Source organism: Apostichopus japonicus, chromosome 4 (assembly GCF_037975245.1).
Source record: "Apostichopus japonicus isolate 1M-3 chromosome 4, ASM3797524v1, whole genome shotgun sequence".
Lineage (NCBI taxonomy): Eukaryota > Metazoa > Echinodermata > Holothuroidea > Aspidochirotida > Stichopodidae > Apostichopus > Apostichopus japonicus.
The window spans coordinates 5693970-5714992 of NC_092564.1; the positions used below are offsets into that span (position 1 = coordinate 5693970).

Sequence of the window (21023 nt, forward strand, 5' to 3'; positions counted from 1 at the left end):
TCAGTAGTTTGGTTTTCGTGCCCAGGTTCTTTCCTGGGCGACTTTTTCTTAAAAAGTACCTTAGTGACAATGCTGCGGTAAAAAGGTGGCGCTACTACTCTAAATAGGCCAGAGCCGTATATAGAGATAGGCCAAAGCCGTATATACGGCTCTGAAATAGGCGATGCTTTTACTACCACAGGCGGCGATGCTGCTGTAAATAAGTGGCGCTACTACTCCAAACTGGAGTCACTAGACTCGCTATTACCGTTAAGAGGGGTCGCTACTACTCCGTAACCAGGCCATGTTTCCAAAACAATATGCACATGGGGTCAACGATAGTTACTCCCTGCAGTTTTCATACAAATACATATACATGTTCATGTGATGTGTATAGGTGCGTAACTTTAGGTCCACTCTTTCCGAAGGCTGTGGTATGCGACCCAAAGATGGATCGCCGAGCGATAACGGTGCCATTACAAAAACCGGGTGGCAACGAGAAAAAGAGAGAAACAAAAGAAATAAATGATTTCAAAGTTTCACACGTAGATTTGTTTTCCAATCTTTGATAAAGTACCAACCGGTTTGTGTGCACTGCTTCAGATAACGTGAAATCAATCACCGGGGGGGGGGGGGGTAGCATTGGATGATCCAATATGTTTCTTTTTTGTTGGGCTAGTGTGTTAAGTGGAAGCACATGTAATACGAACATTAGCATAGATATATTATGTTAGGTTATATGCTAGACTAGGCTTTTAACGTACTTCAGGGTTCAGTGTTGATTCGGTTTGAAACGCAACGGATTCTCGTCAAGTATTTCACATGATCTGTTGGAAAGCACTTGCATCGAGTAATATATAATTGATACATGTTACAGTATTATTTAAATTTGTGTGTTAATTTAACGGGACACGTACGGAATGCAATCCTTTCCAGGGGCGTATCCAGGATTTTCTAACCCGGGAGGGGGGGGGGGCGCGAATTACTATCTAAGCGGAGCACCACCATGGGTTGGCGTGCTACGTACAAGAAAATTTCTGGTTTTGATACCACCCAGATCACCGGAAATGGCACTTCTCGGGCTTGAAAATGACCAACCAGATGTACACTTTTGCCTGAGAACCAAGTATTTCCCAATAGTTTTTTTTTTTCATCCATAAACTTTTTGAAGATTTTCTTCAGTAACAAATCATGTTCGACCTCATCGCATGTCCCGTGGATCATTGCTTTTGTAGGTGATTCTACGTCGCGGCCCACAATACCCGACAGCCCCACTTTTCAAGGTTTTCAGCCCATTATTTGTTCAGAATTTGAAAATTCACTTCAAAATATACCCATAATGTTGCAAAAAAAGTCATCTATGGACAACCAATATAGAAAAACCTCCTACAACCCCTAACAGACCGGTCAAAATTACACCAGTGGTGGGAAGTATGATGTTGGTCAGGAAATTTTCGAAAATAATTTATTGGTGTACAAATATTAAACCCTCTTATAACGGCTATCATAAAACTTGGTTGAAGGAAATGAAAAAATACCAGATATTTCCGAAACCGAACACTACACACATAGGCGTAGGAGGTGGGGGGGGGGGGGGCTCCTACTAAAGAAAAATAAATTGCAATGATGTAGCTAAAGGAAATGAATCTCCTTGACAATTAAAATAAAGTTCTTAGCTTGGCCGACTAATTCGCCATTACCATGGAGGTAAAAACAGACCATTACTAATGTAAAAACATGGAGGGAAAACAGATGGTAAAACAGAGAATTTGACATAATTTGACCTCCATGCTTTTACTACATCTACATATGACATTTCAGCCCAAAGGCAAACTATCAGAGCCGTATATATATACGGCTCTGCAAACTATCTAAGCGTAGCGCCACCACAGGTTGGCGCGAAGCGTACAAGAACATTTTCGCCGAAAATGCCTCCCAGATCGCTGGAAATGGCACTTCCCTTGCCTTGTGAGTTGCATCTAAGCATTTTCTATTTTGAAATTACTAGCGATATCATAAAAAAAATATGTACTCGGGGGGGGGGGGGGTCGTCCCCTTCCCGAAATGCGCCATGTTCCCCGACGACTCGGTCGAGTTCGAGACCAGCCACAGACTCCGCCTCCTCCTCCTCCTCCTCCTCCTCCTCCTCCTCCTCCTCTTTTTTCCCTTTTTTCTTCTTTTTTTCTCTCCTCTTTTCTTACCCGGGGGGCGCGCGCCCCCAACGCCCCCCTGGATACGCGCCTGACAATGGCTGACAACTTCAAGATGCGGCGAGTTATTCTCACAGTGGTTGGATGGCGTGTATGCGGAAGCAACGCTAACGATAGCTTGAGGCTGAAGGAGATAGTGCTCCACATCAAAACAATAGTGACCACTGTTTTAGTGAGTGAAAATATTACAGATAAACGATAGAGTCCACTGTGCAACTTGCGTAGATCATGGAGCTATCTGTTTATAGCTCCATGCGTAGATACCACTGATCTAGATCAGTGTAGATCAGTGGTAGATACAGGCAAATTGTCGGGTCAAAGGTCAGAAAAGTTGTTACAGGGAGAGTTGGATGAATGTTGATAACGCCACCTTCCTTCACATTCGTATTCCAAAAAGTGGCATATTTTCCCATCGATTTTGGGCGGCGCCAAATGTTTCATGTCGCAGTCCTGCATTGAATACTTTATTGCATGAATTTCACCCATAGATATATTGTGATGTCACTGCGGGCGCGGCACGGCATTCAGGTGATTAACTTTCACTTTCAGGAAGAAGAAATACCATTATTCCACGTAGTACCAGGTACTTTGTCACTTCAATTCTACCACTACGACGTTGTCACAGAGTGTTAGCACCAATCAAAATAGATCTCAGAAAAGATTTAGGGTTTCAGCCAATCGCAGGCATTTCCTGGATAAACAACATGTCTGCGCCCTTGTGTAAACTTATGCCGATCCCGGTTTCAGTAGTGTACATGGAATTACGTACTAATAGCCAAGGCCTATACTAGTTACAGTCACTTTATTAGGCTGAACAACCAAAGTGAAGGCTTCAGTTCCTATTTTTGATATGAACGCAATGCATGTGTGCCCGGTGACTGTGCTGAGGACTAGCAGGTAAAAGTGGTCGGATTTTCACAAAATAACGTTATTGCGTTACTTGACAAATTGACAATTCGTCCATATGAGTCAGTTACACACTGAGACGTGAGACTGGAGTAGGCTAGGCCCTAATAATTAAATAGGCAAAGGCCTAACGTTTACAGCTCGTATGGCACCTGTACCTATTTATCTGAAAACCAAACTCATGATGAGGGACGTGTTGAAGATTCATGTGGATCTTCCAGGCAGGTAGGTCTAGGCCAGGGTTGTCCAACCTTTTGCAGAGGAGGGCCACATGGAATGATTATGATGAAGGAGGGGGCCGCATGAACCCTAGCCTACGCTCGATTTTTTGCCCGAAGCCCAAGGCAACAAAATGTGAGCACTGCGAGCAGATCGCACTGATTATACAGTTGTTATTCTGCCGATTCGAAGTAAGCTTTCACATTCATATGGTATGGATTCTAAAGTCAGGCCCTAATGGTACTGATTTATTTTCCGTCCTGATAAAACGGATGAATAAAGTTCAGCCGCCCGCCCCTCCCCCCTCCTCCACTGAGAGAGTGTCACAAAAACTGACCTGTATGCAGTTTTTTGGATGCAGAAGGTTTGGATGATGATTATATAGCTTCAAATTGTTATCAATATATCTGCTCACTAAAATTTCGCACCGTAGATAATCTCTGGCGGGCCGGATGCAGCCTTGAGGCCGGTCGGACTGTGGCCAGCGGGCCGTAGGTTGGACAACCCTGGTCTAGGCTATATAATGTTTCTTCTCCAGTCCTACATTTGTTCAAACAAGAAGATATTATTCCTACTTCCCCATGATATTTCAGAAATATGATAGATTTGAAGACAAACAAAGGTCTGATTGAGATATTGAAATGCAATGGTCTCCAACTGTGTAAACTCATTGAACTTCAATAGGCCTGTACATGTTATGATATTCGTTGTAAATTGATTGTGCCATTAATAACATTGTCTGCAAAAAAAAACATTTTTACAGGTTGCACAAGATTATTCTTCCCCTGATGAAGTCTTCTCAAAATAGGTGGGCTGTGTGGAATGCAATGTATTTTCCATATAGTGGAGACTTACTCCACATCCATGACTTACTCCACATTCATCATATTCATACATTCTTCTGCTGATGGTTCTCCAAAGTTTCATTCCCTACAGTATGTGTGGCAATTGTATTGAGGTATGATTTGTTCTTTGACATTCAACTCCAAAATTGGACTTCAGTTTTAAAGTTCCAGGTGCTAGAAACAGACCAAATTGATTTTTTTCTTTTTGGAACTTGTTAGGCCATTATATAATCTGTTCTGGTGATGCAGAATTCTTTCAGCAGATGGTTCAATTCCATCAACAGATATCATACAGCCATACAGTTTCAAAAAAGAAGGTCAAGTATTCGGCACCATCATGAGACTTGTAACAAAAGGAATTACAGGATTTTTCAATCGCAAAGCTCTCGTTGAATTTCCTCACATTGTCTACATAGGAATTTTCTTTGTGATACAGTAATCTAGCTTTCTAGTGTCAATCACTCTACATAGCAAATGCGAACAGTAGGGGTTATTTAAAGTTATCATGACTTCATTATAGACCATCCACTGGTGTTCCAATGAAAGGCTCAAAATGAGTTGTTAGCTCGGCAGCTAACTTCAGATTAAACAACAACAAAAACTGTTTAAAGAAAATGTGTTTGGATGGTACCATCTCAGACTTTGGAACTACTGGAACAGATAGCTATTATAGAGAAGAACAGCTTTCAGCAAACTGGTTATCCACCATAAGCCATGTGTATGGAAATGTCTGTAGTTAGTGGACCTGAAGTTTCCCACCGGGATGCTCTGTAGGCTAGTGTAGGCCCATATGTTTAAACAAAAGAAATTTTTATTACACACATAGGCATACATTTCTCATCAGCGAAACAAATTGTTGAACTATGCAAATATTACAGCATGTTGGCATGGCTGAGCTAACATTGGATGATTTTGAGCACCTCTTGTAAAGCCAATGTGTTCATAAGCACCATTAGATGACTGGAAAAAAAACCGATATTTTCACTTGTATGTAATCCATTTGTGCTTAACTTTGCACCTAACCACCCCAGATAAAGTTATCATGAACAATGTTCATCTTGTATAGTGTTCTCCATAAATTCTCCCTTCGTATTTGCTATTCTGTGTTCCCCAGTTTTCCATTAAGGACATGCATTAGTCACTGAATCACATATATTATCTGTCTAGTTTTTGTCCATTTTAGGGCACTGTACCACCCCAGAAGTGTTTAATACTGAAACTGGTAAATGGAAAGTGGTGGACACAGCATACATAAGCCTATGGAGAATTGGGGACAGCATAATGAACACATAAATTGGTGTCACTGTTCCTGTGGCTATGTAAAGGTCTCTTGTAATTTCTTTATATTCTTGCAAGGAAAAAGTTAATGAGTAAAATGTTTTGTGCAGTATAGAGGCCCGGTAAAGAAGGTAGATATGCATTGAGAGTGTTTCAAGTAAATCACTAATTCCAGGTGGGGTTCCTCTTAAAGGGGTACTTTATTGGCTAACTATGCTAGATATTCAAATATGGTCACCTTTGGTCAATATTCTTAAACTTTTTTTTATTACAAACTTTGAGGAAAATTCCTAACTGGGACATTTAGTCATCTTGTGTGTTCCTTAAAATTTCTGAGAACAGTTTGTATAGTAAAGACCTCCAGGAAAGTACTTTTGAAAACTTCTAGCAGTTATAGCATGCTAGAATTTGGGGCCTATACTGACTACCTTTAAAGCCAAAAGTTTGACTAATCTCTGTTCCAAAATACCCCCAAAAGTATGAACAAGTATTGTTATTCTATAGTGGCTGACACTGGGAACCACCACCTGCCAGTAAGCACTTTGTAGTACTTTAGGGTGGAGGTTGAGGGGCTGGAGGTATCTGACTAAAACTGAGAGGTGTTGCCAGTTAGAAGCATAAACACAGTATGTCTTCTGGGAAACAATATTCTTGATAGGATTACAAGCAAATCACTTATAACAAAGAAGAAATGGAAAAATAGAGGCTTAACTTTAAACATGAAGGTAACCTATGGGTTTTCTCTCCTGACCAATGCAGTAAGTACAAGGCACCTTTCAGTATGTGAAATGATTGTGTTTATCCTATGGTTTTAATTTGTTCTATACTTCTAGAAATAATTAAAAATTCATTGAATTCAATGCATCATACTCATGGTTTCGTGGGCAATGACTTTGTTTAATACCCTGTAATAACAAGGACACCTTGAAGCAGGAGCCACGACAAAGCAAAAACATGAGAAATGATCTGCAGAAAGTTATGAACAGTTGTTGATTTTGTTTTCTTAACTTCCTGAAATCTACGAAATATATTGTATTGCTTCCTAACTATTCGTTTATTTTACTACATTTTATTCATAAAGGCACCAATTCAATGCAAAGTGTGTTACTTGAGATGCCTCGACGATGGAAACAGTTGCTGACAACATCTGAAGTACGGTGGTTTGGAGCACTCAATGTTTCTGTGGTCCAAGCATGTTGCAGCATTTGTTGAGTGAAATAGTGAACCATGATAACTTGCACCCATCCATTAAGAAAAGCGGAGGGGTGAGGTGGGGGAGGGTGGGCGGGTCGAGAGTTTCAGGTACACCAATCCATGGGCAACTTAATGTATAAATGCCTTTTATTATTATTATTCATCGTCATTCTTATTGTTGTTATTATTATTATTGTTGTTGTTTTTACTATTATTACTTTTATTATGATTATCGTCATTGTCATCCTCATCATTCTTATTGCTATTATTATTTTTGTTGTTGTTGTTACTATGATTACTATTGTTATCTTTATCATCATCATTCTTATTATTATTTTGTTGTTACTATTATTATCGTCATTATCATCATTATCATCATTATTTCTATTATAAGTCTTCGGAGGGGGTGGAGTGGTATAGGTAACTGGGATTGTAATGACTTTTACAGTACATTTCAATCAAGTTTATTTCAAGCTCCTTATCACATCTTTTCTCTTACCCTATATTTTCATATTTTGTGTACCTCGTGTATTTTTACATTTATACTATATTTTTGGTTTGAAATAAAAAGAATAAAATAGAAAAGTCTGAGTCATTGTATTTCAGTTGCTGTAGTTCTCTGGGGCATTATATCCAGAAAGAGGCTTCTTTTGATTCCTTGCCAAAGACTGAAGAAATCAATGCGATGGTGATTGTGTGGGTTAGTGCGTGTGCGCGCGTGCGTGGGTGCAGGCGCGGCGGAACGGAAAAATTATTGGGGGGGCTAATGTGTGGAGACTATCTAAGCGGAGCGCCACCATCGGTTGGCGCGGAGCGTACAAGAAAATTTTGGGTTATTTCAAACCCCCAGATGGCCGGACACGGCACTTCCCGTGTGTTTTATGCTGCGAATACCTAGCCCTAAAATATGGGTCTCAAGTCTGCAATTTCTCAGATTGCACGTAAAAGTCTGTAAAAGCATTGTAATTTGTATATTCGATGGTGTTTTAAGAGAGTAGCTATTATACTCGTAGTGTACTCGCAAAGACGTTTTTGAGTGTAGTAAGGACAGTGGCGGAGCTAGGGGTATTGGTCGGGGGGGGGGCAAGAATGGTCTGTAGGGGCGCTCTCGACACTATCTAAGCGGAGCGCCACCACAGGTTGGCGCGGAGCGTACAGAAAAATTTTGAGTAAAGATACTCCCTAGATTGCAGGAAATGACCCTTTCCGGGCCTTGCTAATTTGCAGATAAACGGAGAATAAATAGGTGTCGTCGCCATTTTGTCGGAAAATTACACCAACAGAATATGACAAATGTCAATAGGTATATGAGAGCGCAATAAAATAGTCAATAATAGCGAATAAGTAAAAAGTATAGTGAAAAGCTGAAAAGGGCGCCAGCAGTCCATTTGAGTCTGTCAGGGGGGGGGGGGGGGCATCCGCCCCCTGACTGTATATATGGACGCTCCGGCACTAAGTAAGGTGATGTTGGAGAACTGGCTGAAATGAGGCAAGTCATTGGCCTAAGACGAAGTTGTGTTACGCTTACTGGTACTCACACTCACTGCTTCCACTTTTCACGGGGCGTGATGACGCGGTTGGGGTGACAATGTGGTCTATAGCCAGGGGACGGGCCGAGGGTCCCCCAGCAATTACTAAACTTATTACACCTATATAGTGTGCATCGGACAGATCGACAAGTATGCATTGGAAAATGGGCAGATGCACGTTTCGGAGCCTTGGTAAATATTGGGGGGGCTTATCATGCATTTGCCCCCTCAACTTTTTTATTGGGGGGGCTGAGCCCCCCCAAGCCCCCCCGGTTCCGCCGCCACTGCGTGGGTGTGTGTGTGTGTGTGTATGAGACACTTTCTTGTAAACACGATATCTCAACAATTGAAGCTTGTATGTAACTCATACTCTTCATATGGGTAACCCATATTAGGAAAAAGACTACTATTGTTTTTGGTGGAGGTCAAAGGTCATTTGAGGTCACCAGAGGTCAAACTAAAAAACCTCTTAAACTGCTTGTTAACACAATATCTTGTAGGAAGGGGTAACTTGGAAGGATTGCATACTTAGTATGTAGATGGCCCATATTGTGTAGGAGATCCCTATTATATTGGACGTGGGTCAACAGTCATGTGAGGTCAGCAGATCTGAGGTGAAAGTCTGAAAATCTTGTGAGAAATTACTCTAAAAGTGAAATTGCGTTAATGTACAAACAAAGCACGTAGATTGCCTTTGGTGAGAACAAAATCGCTGTGGAATTTCATGCGTGTCAAATTTCCTTTGAGGTCAAGAGAAGCAGTTTTCAGAAAACCCAATCTACGGTACCCAACATCGACCATACTGTCATCACATACATGTTTCTGCATTACGATCATGATGCACAAGCTTATATCATTTCGTCGTCCGGATCAGGCATCCGTACAAAACTGTCGCAACGAAACCGGTGTACGAGCTGCATTTCGCGTAAGTTGCTGAGTTCCTGTAGGTTCTCTCTGGCCAGTATCTTTGTAGTAAGCAATAAGATTTTGATATGTACTTGGTATGTCGATGATCCATATCAATTAAATAACCCTATTGTTTTGGTGAAGGTCAATACAGCCCAAACTGTGAATAACCTACAAACATGGTATATCCAAATCTCTAGTTGAAATCAAAGCCCTAACAAAATTTCTCCTATGGGCCCGGCAAGGAATCACTAAATCTTTGACTTTCTGGTTTCTTATTTGTTCATTACTAGGCTGCTCATTGCCCTTTTGTAAATGATGTTCTTATCCTTTAAGAAAAGTGAATAATAAAGAAAAATACCACAGCAGCACGGCTAATAAATGAGCAGTGATGTAAGATGTTTGAATAGCTAACCACCGGACCAAAGTTCAGCAGGCTGATTCGAAATATACCAATAACAGATGAGAACAATTTGCGGAAGGAAGGAGTGCTTCTAAATAAACCTTCACATGATCAGCTATACGTACACAATAATGCACATGTTTTGTAGCATATATAGTCCAATACACCTGTTTTCTCAAAGGTATTCCGTAAGAGTGGGGGGGGGGGTCTTTAAAGGGGTGGGGGTCCGATCGATCTTCTAATTGTATGGCTTAGTGGGTCACTAGTTCCCAAACATATTCGAGACGGATGCTCATACCATTTCTGGTTTAGAAGGTTAAAGTGCTAAACTGGCCATATTTTCAAACTGAGGCTAAAAATCGAAGGAAACTTGCAGAACTAATAGTTTCTATGGAAAACTTCCCCACCCTCCAAACGAGTGTGATAACGTCACAGAATCACAGGAGAATGGCATGTCCAAAATATTAAAGTCTTAAGAAAGTCAAAATCTTGGTTGGAACTAAAATTTACTTGTGCGGCATTCAGTGGAAAGGATTTCGACTTCGAAAAGAATTTTCGAAACAATTATGGCGTTAACCCACACCCTATAGGTTTACCATTAGGATGAGCCTGATTAATTATGGTGTCTAAATGAATTTGGTCTATAGGAAGCTGAACCTCCGAATGCATATTATGGCAGACCGATGCTTTCACGTGATATCCATGTATAAGCTCATTGGAAGTTGCTCTCCATGTGAGGGCGCTTCATAAGAATACTTTCTAAGGCAAACCCCACAGCACTGGAAAGATCTGTGAACTTGAAACATAATTACCTTGAAAGCTAATTGGAAAGGTACGTTTTGTCAATTAAATCCCGATTTTCCCGTCTTTTAACTCCAAGCGGATGTGACGTAGTCGTGTACGTCAATAAGTCGGAAATGCAACATTCAATGGCATGATAATTTTTGGCGTATATACAGCATGACATTTTCTCTTACTTCTTAAGTTTCACATCTTTTCTTATACTTGAATAAAAGGCGGCATGTTAAAAAAGACATACAAAAATTTAAAAAATATAATAAAAAATTTACCAGAGGTCGGAGGCAATCGATATGACATTGCAAAACTGAGCTTTGTCTTCATTTCAAGCCAGTCGGGCAAAGTTTACATTGGCGCAAAATACCGCTCCACAATATAACGTCATAAAAATCGATAAAAATACTGTTTGTGATAGAATTGGACTCGCTGGGTCCACTGATGCAATGATCAGGACGATCAAATGCATTATTGTAGGGATTGAGAGGAGAATGAAAGGGTATATAATTATGATATCACTCCGAGTCTATACAGCTAGGGGAGGCCAGTGGCGTAGCCAGAGGGAGCCAGGTTTTTTTTCTTCAAATTTGCTTTGTGCTACAGTCTTGCCCCCCCCCCCCCCAAATGAGATCCAGTGATGTATTCAAAATTATACTTTTTTAAAAATTTCTTCGAGTTCTGATCACAAGTATTCATACCTCAGGGCTCATGTTCATACTTCATGTAAGGTCAGAACTTGGTAATCAAACCGAAATATTATACATTTTGGGCCTTCATCATACCCACATACGGAGACCGTTGATCAATATCGTCCTACAGAATAATCGCCAATAATTTGGCCAGTTGTATAACCGTTACAAACTAACGCTAGCAACCCATGTTTATTTTCAGCAACCAATGATGCCACTTGTGGAGAATAGGCCTAGTGAAACTTGTTTCTGTGGGAATCTGGGAATGTTGTGAATTAGAGTAGCAAATTTATTCACTGTATCCTTTTCATATTGTGCGGAATTATGCAGAAACCAAGACGACTGTCTCCGCTATAGAGGTAAATTAAGTGAAAGTGTGTCATGTTCCACTGAACCATTAGATGTGTATTTGTGCAGACGAGGTGCCCGTTAATACATATATTTCTTGGTAATTCCTACCATCAACCCCTCTTAAGAAAAATCTTGCCCCCTAACAATTGAATGTTGGCTACGCCACAGTGGGAGGCCACGTTGACTTAGAACTTATGTTGTTGGTACAAGACCACAGATGGGACTCACTATTGTTTATAGTCTTGCCCGATTTAAAATGTCCCGTGATTAAAATGGCATGCAAATGTGGCCAAGGAACAAATAAATATTAGTAGAGGGCGCTCTTGTTAGCTTACATTTAGAGCTAATTTATGTTCTACTTACATTCAGAGCCATGTATACCTTTTTGTTTACATTAATGTAAGATACATAACCTGTCATATTTCAAAGCTATAAGCCTTAAAGTGTTGAGATTCTTCATCCTATCAGACCAACCTATGAGAGGTTATTGATCCCCCCCCCCCCACTCCCCTCGGCAGTAGTATACTGCATGATGTTGGTGCGAAGAAGAGTTTTGCCTGACCATTGCCTTTTCCAAACTTAAATGATCAGGCTTTTGTTAGCATTATAGGAGTGCTGTTGTAGGTGCAACTTTCCGAGTTTTCCCTACGAAAACACTTGGGTATGGGGGAGGGGGCAAAGTGGAAATGTTATAAATAAATCAGCCTCCCTAGAGAGTCATGTTTTTTGTGGTAACATTAAACATGGACCCTCACACTTGCAAAGTCATTCACATCCAGTGTGAGGGTATGACAGATAGGTGGGGGGGGCAGGGGAGACACACCCAAAATGTTCTGCTCAGTATCCCCAGGGTAGACACACCCAAAATGTTCTGCTCAGTATCCCCAGGGGAGACACACCCAAAATGTTCTGCTCAGTATGTGCTGTAGACATGCTGACGGAGTTAGTGTGAAGGCTGGTTGCATGTGAGATAGTTGTCACAACATCAAATGATGTAGCATCACAGGCAATTGGGTTCATCTAATAATTTTAAATTATTTTATGCTAGAGAGCACCTTGACAAGATTTCAGTCCCTTCCGTAATAATAAAAATGTCAAGAATGTGGATTTTTATCCATCTGTCAATAATAGTTAATGAAATAAACAACCAAATACCATTATCAATTGAGACTTGAGTTTATTGAAATCACCAAGTACAGTCCTCTTGTTGCAATGTCACCAGATTAAAGTATTGCCTTTATTCACCACAAATATGCTTTGATATCACTTGAATAACAAAACAAATCACTGCTTTTTTCCAGCAACTAGATCCTAAGTAGAAATAAGCAAGCACAAAGCACACATACTAATTTACATATGAAACACAACCAGCTATGGTATTTCCAAGATACATTTGGCATAGCAAGGTACTGTCAACCAGAATGAAAACATTTCATGGTTCCTGCTGCTGCTCATTGATTAACAGGGAACACTCCAATTATGTAATTATGAAGAAAGATCAATAATTGCCTTACAAAGCCACACCTCCTCATAAATACACACGTTATCAATGGTAACACACATCACCATGTGTAAGCTACCTATCAATAACACACTCACTTTTGATGGGACTGTGACTTATGGTTGTCTACTGTAGGTTTAACCCTGTGACCTCATTAATATTCATGATATGAGCACCAAAATCAATATTTTTATCAACAAGTTATGGACCACCCACCCACCAAATATAGCATTGATCAATCATAGCCCTTGTTGAGTTATCGTGCATAAAAACTTAAGTGTCACACACATACACATATACACACACACACCGACCTGATTACAAAGGTTCCTTTGCTTTCAGCAAGGAACCAAAACTACAAAATGCAGTACACAAAATGCACATAAATTTAAGTTAACTGTTGTTTTTGATCCAGGCACAATGCAACATGATATGTCTTGTTAATTAAACAAAGAGGTAATTGCATACTACCTTGACAGCAAGGAAATTTTAATTGACTGAAAAGACTGACTGAAACCACAGAATGCTTAACATACAATGGGAGGGTTCATTTACTGCAATGTTCAGAAAATAACATAATATGAACCCTGCTGAAGGATAACTATTTCATGCCACAAAAAATACCTTTTCACAGTGAAAAGAACCTTTTTAGACTAAATAGATCTGTCAATAAAGGAACAGAACATATATCACCTGTGATTTGCAAAGGGCATATTTCTATAGCGTTTTAATGTTGAGAATTGTTATTTATTTTAACATTGCTTACTAATTATTGGTCACTAGTATAAAATTCTTCTTGATTAACTGTATGATTAGGTGGCAGAAATATGATAATTATGATAGTAACTTGAGAAAACATTCCTACAAACCTTTTCTGCCACACCCCCTTTTTTATCATCACTGAACAACCATTCTAATTGTTATTCTGCTTGCATACAGTGCTTTCTCAATTGACTTGAATTGTGATCAGTCATAGTTATTTGGATCATTTGCTTGATCCTATGAAGTTTTACAGTACCTAAATGAGTAAACATCTAAGAATGTCTGCAAAGGTAAAATACTAACTGTATCCAGGGACAGTATTTAACTTATCACAATATGAGGTTCAACTGCATTATACCATACTCCAGCTTTAAACAACTACATACACATAAACCTGCAAAACCAAGAAATATGCATCCTCCCAACCCATTGCCTTTTCGGGTATGCACAGTATGCCTTCATTATTAGCAATCATGGCTGGTGAAAGACATAAAAATTGATAAAACTAGTAGAACATATAATTTTCAGTTATGTCCAGCCAAATCAGTCTCTATGTGATTACTGTCATTTCTTTCTGCTACTACTGCACTCATGAACCTTTCTCTATGAGGCTTCTTATGCCCTTCAGCATGTCTCTTGACATAAATAGAATGAAAAGATAAAAAGTTTCAACACAATATGCATGAAAATATGAGTGTGATGTCTTGTATTTTGTGTGGAGTATTTGCCAGTTTTGCCCACTTTTGGCAAAAGTTTTGCAAACTGCCATAGGTGAAATTATTGAATTTCTTCTCATTCAATGTCTGAAAATTTTGCCAACAGATGATTGAACGAACACCGGCTCAGTGACTAACCTGAGAGGATGAACATTTCTAGTTGCCAGAGGAATGCTTGTGGTTGCAATTGTGACATTGCAGAGGAAATTGCATCCAACTTTCACAAAAATCCATCACAAAAAGAGTTTCCAGAGCACTTAAACAACCATAGATAAATGTAATACCACACTCAAGTTGTGAAATTTTAACCCTAAATTTATATAGCTTTTTTAATACTACTGATAAGTTACCAAGTGCTGTAAACTGGACATATATACCAAAAGATTGATTGATTTGCAAACCCTGAAACTGGCATGTTGTATGATATGCTGCAGATTTCCTGTAAACAAGGCTCTACTTGATTCATAAATAAGTACTCGACCACATCGTGTGTCAACCTGAAAGAAATAGACATAATTTTTATAGAATTCCTAAATACAAACTGTAAATGATGACTCCTGGGCTGCTAGCACAGATACATGTATGGTGAACAAAATTACCACCTTGATGGTTATCTATTACATGTTAACACAACTAGGAAGCTAATTGTATTTTGCCAATTTTGAGCTGTCTACATAAACTTAATAGTTCAATCTTTTGTCAAGCAATCCCATTTGCTCAAACACAAGACTGCACAGTTTAAAGTTGGTAAAGGATGGCTAAGCCAAAGGCTGTCATACAGTCCCAGTGCTATGAGGGGCTTTCACACCACCCATTCAGTAGTTACTTCAAAAAGGTACTATAGAAAGATGAATAACAGATGGATAACAGCTAGATAGATTGACAGAGTGAAGATTCTGAGTCACAATAGTTCAAGTGGCATAGCTTGTTCGAGCTAAAAGTAACATTCCAATATGGGGGAGTATTTCGAATATCCAGTTGCTCAGACTTACACCAGTATTTTACATACACTGTGCTTGATCTCCATTAACCAGGTGCCACTCCATTAAATATGGAATAACAACATTTTGCTCCAGAGTCTCCGTTCATACAATACCATGATGGCAACTTCCATAGACCAGTCATGGAACCATGCAAAATGTTTTGTGTGTCTTTGAGTGCAGCTTAACTTTCCTTTCCAATGTTTTTTGGTTGTGCTTCTATACTGCTAGTACTATCTTTTTTATCAGCATGTTAACGATCATTGACATCTTCTGCCAGGGTGTGTTGTCAGTAAACCATCTTTTGAAATTAAGGCCAGACTGTATAGTCATGCTTTTGAATGACATATCAAGTTCTCTTGGATCTCATGCTGATCACCTGTCACAATTTTATTAAAATAGCTCAACACCTTGTCCAAACAAGGATCTCAATCACTGTAGTTTACAAAGTCATTACAAACTGAGGGCTTCCAATTTCATCCACAAAATACGTACAGTATAGCCTAGTGCTGAAGAACATGTGGAGTGAGTACTTGGTAATAATATTATATTTTTCAAAATTGCAGACAATACGCTGCACATTGTTATACAGTGTACAAAGGACAAACAATGGGGCATTAGACATATTGTGAATCGCCTTTGGGAAAGCACGACACCCCTCCCCTTGGATCCACCAGTACAAAGCTAAGTATTGATCCTAGGCCCTAGGGTACTAATAATTATTAAAATACCAGAGTGAATTGCCGTGCATGACACTGGCAGTACAGTTTGCAGGCCTAAGTAAGGCTAACACAGTTACATTCCTAAAATACAGTTACGCCTAGTAGTAGTAGGCTAGTACTAGTAGTAACTACAGTAGTTAATACTATGCCTACTACTAGTTATGGGTAGGCTATATCGAAATTCGGACTTCTCCATCACTTCCAAAGCGCCCGAATCGACCGCTCGCCATTTCTCTATTTCTATGCTCCTTCACCTTGACTATACACGCTTGAAGCACTGATCTGTACAGATCAGTGGCTTGAAGTCGGGCTGGAAGTCGCCATTCTTCTCGTATACGCTTTGCACTTTGTTTACATCTATGGGCGCAGACATCTTGATTTGGGGTGCTTAGCAGCGATTGGCTGAAACCCCAAACCTTCTTTAAGATCTATTTTGATTGGTGCTAACATACTGTGACACCGTCACCCTCCTACTGCCTATCGAACTGAAAATGTGGGTACAGCATGCATTGCCTAGGCTGAACCGAGAACAGGAGTAGCCTACTGTAGTACTGGTGTTGGTAAGGTGTACACCTTTGCAGTTTGGATAAAAAAAAAACTACCAACATACTGTGAAGACGAATTTCGGTCAGATATCTTAGTTTTATTTCTATGATTCCTAATTATAGATGATGGATGGACTTCAGGAAGGGAAAGTTCAGATATAACAGCCTATTTTATACTACTGTATAGTCAAGGCTTCATAATTGACGCACCCCGTAGTTTACGCACCTTCAATTATTACTAGCAAAGATCCAGCAGGCCACCTAAACTTTTTGCAGTCAAGCAGAATTACATATTTTATGAGTTGGATTCAACTGCAGCTATTTGCTGACCAAATTGTTTTTTTTTTAAGCTTTTAACACCCTTCCCCAGTTTTGCACGTTTTTTTGGACATTTGGAAATCTTACTCCCTAAAAATAACCAAAATTACCTCAATATAATACCACTTCTCTCTGGGGCCTGACCTGTCTGAGCTTAGAGGTTCAGAGCATAGCAAACAGCATCCAAAGTCAATGGATGTATACTTAGGCCTACACTACAGTTAGTTAATCGACGAATGTGTCAATTTAGGGGTATGAAAGACCTTGACACAGCAGACATTTTGTGGCCAAATTCTGCTCAATTGTACGGTGCATAAGCACAGAGCCTTAAATCTTTTGAGATCATAACATTTCTGAGGAACTACACGTATGAAAAACACATACAGTTGAGTGATTTTGAGTTTTCCTTGATAGACATCGTTGATCAAATCCTTAAGTGCGTCAATTATGAGCCCACCATGCTACTAGTATAGTCAGTATTGCGAAGTTCGGCATACTGCGAAAGTTCGGACACCCTAAGAAATACACGATTTCACCATGAAAATCTACAGGAAGAGTCAAATTTCACCAAAAAGTACGAAGCTACAGTTATTTTCTCTCCAAAATGACCCGTGTGCAAGAAATTACTTACATATTTGTCAATAAAATGACGAAGATCTATGAAGTCTGTTATAATTACTGAAAAAGCAACTGCGCCACCAATTTTATCACCAGCGCCACACTGTGGGTTGCGTGTCCGAACTTCGCAATACTCTAGCAAGAAATACCAGTTCCACAATCACGAAGAATCTTCTTGGAAAACAACGTGAAAACAGTTTGCAGGAAAGAAAGTTTGGCCGTGTATCGTACTATAACAAAATTCTCCCACCATATGAAGTATATTTTCAAATGATTTATACCAGAAGATTTAGTTTTGGGGTGTTTTAAGTCTTAAGTGGCCGAACTTCGAAGTCACCATTTATTAGTGGGGTAGCCTAGGCATATATTTCAATGTTGTTTTTTATGTTTTGTTTGTTTTATACAAAAAAATATTCTACCTTGTAAATGAATTACCTACCGTAGAAAAAGTTACTGAGTAGGCCCTAATAATGATCTGAATCTACTCTTGCAAAATCAGGTCTTGCAAAATCAGGGTCTTTGACTCCACTTTTGTTAAACCACATGCACTGAGGGAAATCCCACTCCAGCACAGTTTAATTCGAGCTTAGTTTTCATGGCTAAAGGATTAAATTTGACCACTTTTGTAAGGTGGTGCTGTGACAAAGTGAATATTTAAACATATATGCAGTATTATGCACCCAGTTGGGTACTTTTTATGTCATGCTTCATTGCACTATAATCAGCCTCGACTGACAGTATTTAAGCATCAAAATAAAACAAAACTGTTAGCAAACTGCTTATCCACCATAGAGCCCGTGTAAGTGAATGTGTACAAGTAAGTATAGTTGCAAAGATGGAAAGAATTAAACGCTGGGATTTCTGCATCAATTTTTTGAGCTTCTGAAACAAAAGAAAATGGTGAGTACATTGTGAAAACAGCGATGAGTAAATGACAAAAAGAAAATGAAAAACTGAAACACAAAAAGTTGTCCAAATACAAAGTCCAAATACAAAGTAGATAAGGATGATCATCCGAAGGGACACAGTAAGAGAGCAGCTGAAAATCAAAACAAAACTGTCAGCAAACCCCACCATCGCCTACAGACGCCCACCCAACCTATGGGACAGGTCTTCTTGTGCATGCTGCTGTTCCACCTCTAACATCTACAGTAACTCTACACCCATTCAGCATGGTACATTCAAATATGATCGCGTACTTCGAGATGCGTCATCTGCAGCCACCACTTTGTTGAATCCAATTCCATCACCAGCCACAGCACATAACTCACACGCAAGACTAATTAGGGTAACATCACTTGTACACAGCATGTAATGCATGTATTTACTTGTAACTTTGTTATTTCCACATGCAGGCCAAGCAAGGACTTTCTTTGCATAGCACTGAGAAAGGCTCAAAGGGTTCTGCAATTTAACAAAATCTCCTACAGGAGCAATTTCATACAAGTACTGCAGTTGGTGAGTGCTAAATGATCACAAGTGTTAATTGGCATTTTTTCGGTTTCTTTCATTAATTTATGCAATATGTGTATGTAGCCTTTTGAAGGCACTGCAGATGCAAAGAAGTGTAAATTAAAGAATGGCGAAAGAAAACCGAATACGGAACATCTTATTTAACATATGCCTAAAAGAATTTTGGAAGTATTTTTGTAATCATGTAGGAGAAGTTCATATATAATTTTTATACCAATTTTTTGTTTTCACAATAGAGAGAGAATGTTATTTATCTGAAGAAAAGATTTTATTTTGGTGTTAAAATAATTGAGATTAATATTTATCAGGAGTATGTTTCAAATTACACCCTGGTATCGTATGATAAGTTACTGTAATACTTATACACTAAGGTATATTGTAGAGGTTTCCCATCGCTAAATCCCATGTTAAGGGCATATCATAATGCATTGTGTATTACTGTAAGTGACTCAAACAATTTGACCTTAAAAAGCATTTACTTTCATTTCATGCAGAAGACAATTTTGGAATCTATGTAGTTGTGGATACGTTGATATGCACATAGGTGACAACCCTTGCAAACAAAGTGGAGCTTTACCAAACTTCATATTTGTTAGATTAGCGTTGGTAGATCCAACTTGGTGAGTACAAGAACTATATTGGAATTCATTGTTTGCCATGGAGGTCAAATGTCATATGAGGTCAGCGCAGGTGAAAATCTAAAATGAAAACCTTGTAAAAGCAATAAAGTTTCCAAAGGCAAACCTTGGTGAAATGCATTGGGAATGTTTTGATGCACCTTAATAAGTGCTAGACTCTATAAATGGAGATGTGCAGTCTGGTAGATTTCCCTTGATAATTAAATACAAGGAGTTATTGAAGAGTGGAAAACTGCTAGGTCTCCATTCTGTGCGCTACATCCTTCTGAGAAGTTACAGTTTTACTGTAAAACTTGTTCCAAACTGATCTGTAGAGATTGTACAATCGTTTTACATTCCAAGCCACAACATGAGTATACAGAAGCCACAAGTCAATTTAATGACAGTAAACAAGAACTTAATAGTTTATTAGAAAACAGTGTTCCTCAACTGGAGAAAGCAGTCTGCTACAATAAAGACGGGAATATGAGTGTGGTAGCACTTAATAAGTCTAAGGAAGAGATAGAAATAGAAATTACAAACCATTGCAAAGAAATGATCAAAGAAATCAGAAAGATCTATGAAAAGCAAAAACAAGACATGCTAGAAGAGATTACTGCAAGAATTGAACCTATCGAGTCCCGAGTCCAGTCAGCTGATGATTGGATTAAGAGAATGCAAACCACACAAGAAATAACACGTAAAATCATAAGAGAAAATAACCCATGGGAGCTGATGTCTTTGTCATCCGATCTTACAAATGCTTTTGAAACTCTAAGAGTTGATAGTTTAGCATTTAAATGGAGTAAATCTCAATCACAGCATGAAATTGCCTTCTCTCCTGATAAAGTACCCGACAAACACATTGGGATCCAGTATCGTCAGTGTAAAGTGGCAGTCTCTGACCAAAAAGGTGTAATTTACTTGTGTACTTTTGAGGAACGCAATAAATATTTGTACATCGCTAAGGTTATGATTAATACCGGGAAAGTCGAACAACTCAGACCTTATAAATGGAATGATGAGGTATTGGACGGTGCTAGGTTAATGGGATCCATGGGACAGAACAGTTTGTTTATCGGACTTGGAACATATGTCGTTGAGTTTAAATGTGCCTCATTATGCAAAGGATATAGGTATGGTTCACTCACAGAACACATTATAACTGGTATGGGATTCGTCTCATGTAGAAGTGAATTGTTAATACTCACAAAAGAACCTTTGAAGGGCGACAAGAACATGTATTGTAATACAGATATCAATGTTTTTGAGATACCACCTTCCAGAAACCTACAAAGAAAAACCATAAACTTCTGTGCTGACTCGTTAGTAGTTTCCATATGTGTTTGTTCTCTAGACCTATTTTATATACTGAATGGGGGATTAAGACAAAACCACTACGATAAAAATCGGAAAACCGTCAATATTCTAAAAGATATCCTACATGATGTAGCTCCACCGAAAGAA

At 39.1% G+C, this 21023-nt stretch overlaps 1 long non-coding RNA gene across 2 annotated transcripts; it reads left to right on the plus strand.

Annotated features, from left to right (window-relative positions):
- Positions 1 to 2441: 2441 nt before the first annotated feature.
- On the plus strand, positions 2442 to 19793 carry LOC139966261 (uncharacterized). Of its 2 annotated transcripts, none has more exons than XR_011792523.1 (3): positions 2442 to 2717; positions 18822 to 18924; positions 19434 to 19793. It is a non-coding gene; the product is annotated as an uncharacterized lncRNA (long non-coding RNA). The 2 variants fall into 2 exon arrangements; XR_011792522.1 differs by having other exon boundaries at positions 2443 to 2772.
- The last annotated feature ends 1230 nt before the right edge of the window (positions 19794 to 21023 follow it).